The sequence below is a fragment of the Chenopodium album genome, chromosome 21, assembly GCF_948465745.1.
Source record: "Chenopodium album chromosome 21, dcCheAlbu1.1, whole genome shotgun sequence".
Lineage (NCBI taxonomy): Eukaryota > Viridiplantae > Streptophyta > Magnoliopsida > Caryophyllales > Amaranthaceae > Chenopodium > Chenopodium album.
In genome coordinates this window covers 27,724,527-27,735,414 of record NC_137854.1, presented here as the reverse complement: position 1 = coordinate 27,735,414, position 10,888 = coordinate 27,724,527, and the positions used below count along the sequence as shown (strand labels likewise).

Sequence of the window (10,888 nt, the reverse complement as noted above, 5' to 3'; positions counted from 1 at the left end):
GAGTCTTACTGAGTGTAATACCATGAGACATGGGAAAATTTCCTCTCTTAGAGTCTTGCATTTTGAACTTGTCAAGAACCTTATCAACATAAGTCTCTTGATTAGGTCCAATCATTCTTCAAGATTCACTTCGTGGATTTTGATTCCCAATATGTATTCAACATCTCCTAAGTCCTTCATATAGAAACAATCTTTCTAACCACTGCCTGACTTACTCAACCATTGATATATCATTTCATATGAACTATATGTCAACTACATATAAGAATAAGAAGACCAATTGCTCCCACTGAACTTCTTGTCTCTATAAAATTCCCTTTTCGTTCTTCCAAGGAAATCAAACTGTTTGATTGCCTAGTTGAAACGAATGTTCCAACTCCCTTATGCTTACTTAAATCTATAAATGAATTTCTGAAGTTTGAAAAACTTTCTAGGAATTTCTGGATTTCAAAACTCTAAGGTTGTATCATATACATATATACCATCCATCAAGAGCATTTCATTAAGGTGATTTTTTATCTCCACAACTAGAATAATCCGAATAGGCTTACACAGCTAACAGGTTTGACCCCATTTGTAAGACTATCATGGACTAACACATCTTTACAAACATGGAGTCCATTCTGGATTTTATGGCTTTAAGTCATTTCCTGAGTTGGCACTTATTCAAAGCTTGCTTGTAGATATGGGTTCCAACCATTCCAATGGGAAAATTTTAGAATCCCCCTTTTACCAGAATTCGAACAAACCGTTTGTTTTTATCCTAAGTAACCTACGATAGGTATGAGAGACAATAGAATTATTCTCTTCAACTCTTTGAAGCTTTTCATTCTAGTGGGACGATAGAAGCCTCGCTAGTTGAATTAGCTTGCTTCGACACATGGTTTATCAAAATATCTGATTTCATGCGCCTTCGTCTCTAATGTAGTGTACGTTATCCACATCCATTTTTTGCTCGTCTCGAATATCATCGAGATCTAACTTTACTCCCACTTGGCTTGGTAGGAAGAGATTTCTTTCAATAAAGACACCATTGCGAGCAACAAGCATTTTGCTTCTATGCGATTGTAGGAATAGTACCTCTGATTTAGGGTCTATTTTTTCATCTTTATAAACAATTTACATAGATTATATAACCCTTAATCTTGTTTAGAAACGATAACTTTGGAACATTTCCAGTCCATAACTCTTATGTAATCTTTTCTATTGCTTTGGTTAAGTTTCTGTTTAGTATATTTGCAATTGTTGTTGTTCTAATGCATATCCTCAAAACGATATTTGTTAATCATTCAAAACTTGGATCGAACCATGCCAAGCAAAGTTTGATTCCTGCTTTCAACATACATTTTAATTGTAGTGTTTCTGGATTGTGAAATAATAATTCAACAAATCCTTTAGATGATAATTCCTTTTGAGTTTAATATATATTGATCACAACAATCATATTGTGGTGTTAAATTATTTATCTCAAATTGATTTTACATTTCATTTTGGAATTTTGAACATTTCAATGATTCCAGCCTCTACTTCATTAAGTAATTATCTACATATTTACTTAAATCGTTAATAAAAGCAATGAAATAGTTAAATCTCTTTGCTAACTCCTGAACTTATTGGTTCACATACAACATATGTATGAGTTCCAAAATGTCATTTTAGCTCTTTTACCCTTTCAACTAAAAGGCAACTTGGTCATCTTACCTTGTCTAGTATGACTTCTTATTTTCAAGTGATTCATAATCATATAAGAATAAGAGTCCATCCAATTTTACTTTGGATGTGCAAAATGGTTTATGTGACCTAACATTACTTTGTTATAAGTAAGTGTAATTTGAATCATCTAATTTTACTTTTGTGATTTACTTATATCAATGTCATAAATCCAATAATTAACTCATATCTAACAAAATGAAAACAATTTATTACCTTGGTCATGGATCAACATTTGTTCATGCAAAGTAAAACCAAATCAGTATTCAAATAAAAAACTGAAATATTGTCTCATCAAAAACTGGAAATTGTCTAAAAATTCATGATAAACTAATCAGAATACTATCTCTGGCCACTCAAAAAACTTCTAGTGCACCTTCAAGCTCCATTTTCTTGCTAGTCTCACTTGTTTGCAGTTCCTGCGCAACATTATTAATGTTAAGCACTGCAACTTGGTATCACATACCTAATTGAAAGTTAAAATGTTTATAACATAATACCTGAGGTTGATGCTCCATTCTTCTTGAACAAGTCGAGGTATTTCTGGCAATTGCGCTTCCAATGCCCCTTCTTCTTGCAGTAAAAGCATTCACTTTCACTTGCAGCCTTGGGCTTTGGAGTCGCCTTAGGCTTTTCAGGTGCTGAAGCCTTGGCAACTTGCTTGCCTTTGCTCTTGGCACTAGCCTTTTTGACGCGGGTGCATGGAACTTAGTGGAAGAAGTGAAAGACGTGCCACGTGTCGTAACACAAAGTCAGGCCAAGCTCCTTGGAGGTCACCTTTTGGGGCTAACCATCATCACACTTGAAGACAAGAAGCTTATCAATATATGATACAACTACTTCATTCAGCCATATCTCCTTGGTTACAAGGAATTGTTAGGTCATTCAAGTTAGAGGTTAAAGTAGAGTTTAAGAGCTTTCCAAAGACTGGTCACATGCCAAATTTGAGCAAGAAATGAAGAAGTTATTAACGTTTGAAGTTAAGCTGTCTAGGAGTAGGGGAGTTCGACCGAACCAAAGCTGGTTCGCCTGAACCTTCCAGGCAATTTCAGACCTGATTTTTGCATCTTTGCAGGACTGGTTGAACTCCAAAAGTTTGACCGAACCTACCCACAAGTTTGACCGAACTTACCCTAAGTTCGGCCGAACCTTTTCCCGTTTTTCTGTTAGTTTATGCGCATTATTTAAGTTGTTTGTAAGACGTTTTGCAATTAATTTAATGTTGAACTTTGCTTGATTTTGTAATCAAAGAGACTTTCTCTCTCTACCATAATCTTTGTGATTATCCTGCTTTCTTTGTGATTGCTACCTTGTAATCTTTGTGGTTACACCTTAATCCTAACTTTACTTGGTGTTATCTTTGATTAAGACCCCTATTTCATATTTCTTGGTGATTTTGAGATAGGTTTGCCTTATTTATTGCATTGAAATTTGTGCTTGTTTGAAAGCTTTCCCCTTTTACTTGTCTTTCCTTGGTTATTTCATATCATTTGGTATCAAGAGCCTAGGTTATTAGCCTAGAAAGATCCTACCTTTTGGAATATCTCTTTTCCCCTCTCAAAAGATCTCATCTTTTCCCACAAAAAATTTGAAATTTCTCTCAAAAATACAAGCTTTCTATCTTGAAACATGGGTGATAGATACTATTATGAAGATGATGAAGGTTACAATGAGCACTCTAGATTGGATGCTTTAGAAAGGAAGTTTGATAGACTTCTTGAGGTCTTGGAGAATAGAAGAAGTCCAAGAAGGAGGAGAAGCCCTAGTGAAGAAGATGATTCTCACTCTCCTTACCGGAGAAGGGAACACCACCAACGGCACCATGAGGACAATCGTGACCGAGACGCCATTTTGGAACTTCCGGACTTCGAAGGTAATCTTGATCCTAATGAATTTATTGATTGGGTTAGAACTATGGAAAATTTTTTTGATAGTAAAGGATATATTGATGAAAAACGTCGTAAATTGGCCATCATTAAACTTAAGAAACATGCATCTTTATGGTATGAGAATTTTAAGAATCGTAGGAGGAATGAGGGAAAAACAAAAATCACATCTTGGGATAAATTGAAGAAGCACATGAGTAGAGCTTTTGTTCCTAGAGATTATTTGCATGATGTTTCTTTTAAGTTGAATGCTCTCAATCAACGATATATATTGGTGGAAAAGTGTACAAGGGAGTTTGAAAATCTTTTTTATTTTGAGTAGGTTTGAAGAGGCCCCAAAACATGAGATTGCTAAGAGCATTGGTTGTCTTGAGAGGAAGCTAAGGCAAAAAGATGATGTTTATGCCCATGGAATTATTGATCATGTAGTGCAAAAGGCTTTGAACTTTGAGAAGCTTGCTAAGGTGGATAGTGCTAGTGGGTATTCTAAACCTTCTTCCAAAACTCCTTGTGGATCAAAGGATGAGACACACAAGCCTTTGCCAATTATGATGAAAGAAAGAACACTTATTCATTCATGATGGATAAGAAGAAGATTGTACTCAACCCCTTGTCCCCCACCATCAAACACAAAGAACCCTTGGGTATGGGAAACACAATCAAAGAGAACCTTCTCATTGGGGAAAATAAGATAGGAAAAGAGATAAATCAAGGACACCATGTCTTTATTTGTCTTTTAGGGAAACACAAGAGAGTGAGTGAGAGAACCCAATCCACCCCCTTGTCAAGGAAGTATAGGTTGAGTACCATGACGTTTTTCCCGATGATCTCCCACCCGGTTTGCCACCTATTAGGGGAATTGAACATCAAATCGATCTTATTCCCGGATTACAACTCCCTAATAGACTGGCTTATTGGTGTACCCCCGATGAAGCAAGAGAGCTTCAAAGACAAGTTGGTGAGTTGATTGAAAGAGGATTTGTGAGGGAATCCCTTAGCCCTTGTTCGGTTCCGGCTCTTTTGGTTCCGAAAAAGGATGGTACATGAAGGATGTGTGTGGATAGTAGGGCCATCAATAACATCACCATCTAGTATCGCTTCCCTATTCCCCGACTAGATGATATGCTTAATGAGTTACATGGTTTCAAAGTGTTTCCGAAGATTGACTTGAGGATGGGGTACCATCAAATTTGCATGCGTGAAGAAGATGAGTGGAAGACTGCTTTCAAGTTAAAGCAAGGCTTGTATGAGTGGCTAGTTATGCCATTTGGGCCTCTAATGCTCCTAGCACCTTCATGAGGCTCATGAATGAGGTACTTCGCTCTTTCATGGTAAATTTGTTGTTGTTTATTTTGATGACATACTTGTTTATAGCAAATGTGAACTTGATCATATTAAACATTTGAGGCAAGTATTTGAAACATTGAGAAGTAGGCGGCTTTTTGCCAAGTTAGAAAAGTGTACTTTTATGGTAGATAGTATTGTTTTTCTTGATTATGTGATTTCGAATGTAGGGATATCAATGGACCCTAGTAAAGTGGAGGCCATTCAATCTTGGCCTACTCCTACTACTCTCACTCGAGTTAGGAGTTTCCATGGTCTAGCTTCCTTCTATAGAAGATTTATGAAGAATTTTAGCACTACTTTGGCCCGAGGGACCGAATGCATGAAGAAGGGTACTTTTGAGTGGACACTACCGGCTCAAAGGGCTTTTGAGACCCTCAAGAAGAAGTTGTGTGAGGCTCCAATTTTAGCTCTTCTGAATTTTGATCAACCCTTTGAAGTTGAATGTGATGCTAGTGGGGTTGGAGTTGGAGCGGTTCTTGTGCAAGGAGGGAGGTCGGTTGCCTATTTTAGTGAGAAGCTTGGTGGAGCAAGAATGAGGTATGGTACCTATGACAAGGAGTTCAATGCTATTGTGAGGGCTCTTTATCATTGGTCACATTACTTGAGGCCTAGACCATTTTTACTACACTCTGATCATGAAACTCTCAAGTACATCAATGGTTCTCATAAACTTAATGCAAGGCATGCCAAATGGGTTGAATTCCTCCTATCATTCACTTTCTCTTCTAAGTACAAGGAAGGGAAGAGCAATGTTGTTGCCGATGCTCTTTCTAGGAGGCATTGTATGATCACTATTCTTGATGCGAAGTTTTTAGGGTATGAGTTGCTTAAAGAGTTGTATCACGATGATGAGGATTTTGGTGGGTTGATGAAGAAGTGTGAGGAAGGGGTCGATGGCTCTTTCATGGTGCAAGAGGGTTTCCTTTTCAAGGGAAACAAGCTTTGTGTTCCGAAATGCTCTCATCGACAGTTGCTTGTTAAAGAAGCTCATCACACTAGTAGAAAAATTGAATTTGGCACCGCCAAATGGCCAGCGGTTTTTAAAAACCGGTGGCAAAAAAATAGGGGAAAATGGGCGGGATTTTGTGGGAAGGGTATTGCCACCGGTTCAAACCGAACCGGTGGTCAAAATATTAATTCCACCGGTTCAAAACCGGTGGCTTTGTTAAAAAAAAAAAACCGGCCCCTCCCCTTTATAAACCCCTAACCCTAACTAAATCCTCTCTCAGCCCCTCTCTTCCTTCACCTCTCCTCCTGCTCTCTCTCTCTCCTGTATGTTCGTCTCACCCTTTCTCTCTCCTGTTCGTCCACCCTTTCTCTACGATTTCTCATCTCGAAGCTTAGCTTCGTCGCCGCGCGGTTGTCTCACCCCTCTCTCGTCTCACTTCTCTTTCCTCCTTTCTCATCTCAAAGCTATCTCGTCGCCGGCGGTGGTGTTAAAAAATTTTGTGGTTGGTGGTGTTAAAAAATTAATGGTTTTTAAGGTTAAATTCGACCATGAAATATCTATATCTAGACTTTTCATGGTCGAATTTGACCTTATTAAACCAAATTCAAACCAATTTCGGTTATAAAGGTATGTTTTTTGGTTTTTTTTTTAAAAAATTTCCGATCCGTTTGTTTTTTGTTTACTGGCATGGTGGTTTTGGCGGTGGGTAGGGTTTTAGTTACTGTTGTGGTTGCTGTCGTGGTGGGTGTGGCGTTGGGTAGGGTTTTGGTTTGGTTGTGGGTTCGGTTACGGGTCGTGGTGGGTTTAGGTGATGGGTCGTGGTGGGTTTCGGTGATGGGTCTTGGTGGCATGGATGCGGTTTGGGTGGGTCTGTGGTTGGAGCTGGTGGTGTTGGGGTGGTGTTGGGTGACGGTTGGTGGTGGTAGGGGGGTCGTGGGTTCTGGGCGAGGGTTTGGGCTGGGGTTGGAGCTGGTGGTGTTGGGGTGGTGTGGGGTGATGGTTGGTGGTGGTAGGGGGTCGTGTGTTCCTAGGTGGTGGGTTATGGTGGTTTTTTTGTTTTTTTTTTTTTAGAAGATTAGTTTTAAAAATTAGGCCAATTAGCCTAATCCATACTAATTGCATGACATCTTTTAATTTGTTTGTCAGGAAAATAGGAAATGTTGCTGCTATTGATGCTCTACAGATTAAGTTTTACCATCCTTTGAAGAATACCGATGTATTAACCATTTGTTTGGTGTAATTTGATTAATTTAGTTCTTTTAAATTGGAATTGTTGTATGAGTAATTTATTTGTAGTTATGAATTTAGATTTTTCACTCTTAAAAAGTGTACGATTACTAATTATTGATCAATATATATGTAGTTTATGTATATTATGTATTTATATACCTGTCTGCTACATTTTAAGTGAAAAAATGCAAAAAAAAAAAAAAATTTTTTTGTTTTTTTAGGGCATTATTGCCACCGGTTCACATCAAAAACCGGTGGCAATACTATTAGTTTTGCCACCGGTTAACCGGTGGCAATACTTGTTTTTGCCACCGGTTTTGAACCAGTGGCTTTTTAAAATATTATTGCCACCCCCCAAAAAACCACCGGTTCAAAACCGGTGGCAAAAGGGGGTTTTGAACCGGTGGGCAAATGCTTTTTTCGCCTAGTGTCAAGGAGGGCTAGCCGGACACTTTGGGGTTGCGAAAACATATGACATTCTTTGAGAGCATTTTTATTGACCCAAGATGTTTGGTGATGTGCAAGATGTGATAGCTCGTTGTGGGGCTTGTCACAAGGCTAAGAGTCAATTCCGTGATGGACTCTACTCTCCTCTTCCGGTCCCTAGTCACCCTTAGAATGATCTTGGCATGGATTTTGTGGTTGCTCTCCCTCGCACTTAAAGGTAAAATGATTCTGTGTTTGTTGTGGTTGAGTTTTTTAGCAAGATGGCTCACTTCATTCCTTGCCACAAGACCGATGACGCTTCTCATGTGGCTACCTTGTTCTTTAGAGAAGTGGTGAAGCTTCATGGCATTCCAAAAAGTATTATGTCTGACCGTGATTCTAAGTTCTTGAGCTACTTTTTGAAGACTTTGTGGAAGTTAGTGGGAACCAAGCTCTTGTTTAGTACCTCTAGTCACCCTCAAACCTGATGAGTGACATTTATAGCACTCATTTGATCTCTTTTTGGATGAATTTTATTTCATTTTATAGCTCTTTTCCTTAGTTTTCCTTAGTTTTGCTCTTTATTTCTTTACTTTGTGCTTTTCGTAGTTAGTTTCTTTTTTTGTGCATTTCCTTGTTTATTCGTTGTTTTTCTCTATTCTTTATTTGTTTTCATTTGTTTTTAGGTTATGATCGAGCATCCAAAGATTTCCGAGCTTCCCTTCAACATTTATCATCGCATTGGATGCCTTGTGCTAGCATTTTGAGCTTCAAGTCTAGAGGAACTCGAAGGGTAAGTTTCAAGACCGGTGCACGCATGCGGTGGGGGTATCATCTATGCCACAAACCCACCAAAATGCTCATATACTTGCTGCCTACTTTGATGTTCATCACCATCACCAAGTTGTGCGCACAAGGATGTTCAAGGTCGAAGAAGGGGAAGGAAGAGACCCTCCTAGGTTCGGGCGCACAGGGGGTCTGTGCGGCCGCACAGGTGGCGCGTGCGGGCGTACCCCCCTGGGTTTGTGCTCGTGCGCCTCCTCTTCTCCCCTATGAGCTGCCGCACCTGCGTGTGTCTATTTTTGGACGTCATAATCGACTTCTCCCTTGTATATATAGTAGTTTCTTTCTATTTTTAGGTAGATTTTTATATTAGATTTTGATTCATAGATTTTTCATTTGATTTTCATTAAGAATTAGAGAGAGAATTAGAGCTTGGATCATATTCTGTAGAGAGAGAAACTCTAGTTGAAGAGAGAGAAATTCATGGTGAATTGTTAATGATTCAAGATTTCTTCATTGCAATTGATCTTTGATCAAGTTTTGTAAGGATTACTCATCTTTGATTTCAATATAAGTTTGATTTTAGTTGATTTCATTTGTTTTTCATATGATTGTTGATTGTTTGATGTTTGATTGAAGTTTGATTGAAGCTTCATTGATTTTTGTATTGATTTTAGATTTGTAAATATGATCATGATGAAATTGTTGATTAGTTGTGTTTTGATCTTAATTACCATGATTAGTGAGTAGTTTACTTGCTAGGGTAATGGTGAAGCATGTATGAGTAATTGATTAGTGTTAATTGGGGATAATTGATGGAGTTGATGATGTGATTAAACTTGGTTGATGAATCATGTGCATGTGTGTGATTAATTGAAGATTGGCCAACTTTGATTGTTGCACTAAATTGCATTATAAGTTCACATTGATACGGACCATTGATTTGTGGCTTGCATTTACACGATTGAGGTGTCTTGTGATGTTTCCTAGCTAGAGTTTATCGTAGTTGACGCTAGTTAGACCTCTAGAAGAATAGCTTGATATGCTCTTTTGGTTGCATGATTGATTTCCCTCACATTGATTGACTTAGCCAATTTGACCTCCCAATTAGCCATCTCCATTATGAATGCATGTGGATCCTAGCCCTAGTGTTTATCATCTTTGATTTTCTACGAGTTTATTTGTTATCATTAGCTCTAGTTTTAGCATACAACCCCACTTTCGATTTCGGAATAGCTTAGCGTAAGACAATAGACATTCAATCACTATTCCTTTGGGTTCGACCCTTGACTTGCTACTATACTTGTATAGGGGTTGGTTGAGTGTATAAATTTTGTTTGACCGTTTGGGGAGGGTAGTCCAACGACCTACCATTTCACCATCAATCAAAATGGCGCCGTTCCCGAGGAATGGCGTCTTGATTGTGTATTGTTGTTGAGTCTATTCCATTTTATTGAAAAACACAAAAAGATTTTATTTCTTTCTTTTAGGCTACACTTGTAGCCGTGTTTCTAACAATTTCTTTGAGATTTTGCATGCATAGCGCTCGTGATCGGTCTATTGTACCTTTTGATCCGGAAATGGAGAGAACACTCTCAAGGAGAAGAATAGCAAATAGATCTTTGCAATATAGCTCTTCAAGTGAAGAGGAGTTTGAAGAAGAGATGCAAGAAAGAGGAATGGGAGAGAATCCAAGGGTAGCCTCTTGAAGGAGTTAGGTATTCCCGGTGCTTATGGGTTTGAGAGTGGGATTGCTCCGCCTACAACACCGGCGAATGATTTCGAGATAAGACCGGCCATGATTACTTTGATAGAAACGGAGGCAATTTAGTGGAGCCAAGAGTGAGAGTCTGTTGAATCACCTAAAGGAATTTGAGAAGTATTGCAATACCATCAAGGTGAACGGCATTTCTCAAGAGTTCATTCGGCTAAAGTTGTTTCCCTTTTCTCTCATTGGTCGTGCCTTAGAGTGGTTGGATAAAGAGGTTAAGCCTAATTCGCTTAGAACATGGGATGATGTTACTAGAGCTTTCTTGCCTCGCTTTTACCCACAAAAGAAGACGGCGGAGGCTAGGGCATTAATCCAAGGATTCAAGCAAAGGCCTAATGAGAATCTCTATGAGGCATGGGAGAGGTAGAAGGAGTACCAAAGAGAATGTCCACATCATAGGATTCCTACTTATCAAGTGATCCAAATTTTCTATGGAGGTTTGAGTGCTCAAGGCAAATCATGCCTAGATGAAGGAGTCGGTGGTCCTATAATGAATAGGACGGAGGAAGAAGTGGTAGACATAATTGAGGATGTTGTGAGATACTATAGAGATTGGCAAGAAGGAGAGAGAGAATCTACAAGCAAGAGTGGCTCAACGGTCTATTCGGTGGATCACCTCAATGCAATCAACAACTTGTCATCCCAAATTTCAAATCTAGGGAAACAGATGACATCAATCAAAGCAAAGCTTGAGAGTGTGTCCACGAATTCTTTGAGTTTTCCCTCCCAAACCAAAGGGAGAGGTACAATCTCTAACTCTTCTCCTTCTACTTCTAATAACATGCC

At 38.7% G+C, this 10,888-nt stretch overlaps 1 non-coding gene across 1 annotated transcript; it reads right to left on the bottom strand.

Moving 5' to 3' along the window:
* Window positions 1–10,398: 10,398 nt before the first annotated feature.
* Window positions 10,399–10,504, bottom strand: LOC145603265 (small nucleolar RNA R71). Its single transcript, XR_014104783.1, has one exon. It is a non-coding gene; the product is annotated as a small nucleolar RNA R71 (small nucleolar RNA).
* Window positions 10,505–10,888: the final 384 nt, after the last annotated feature.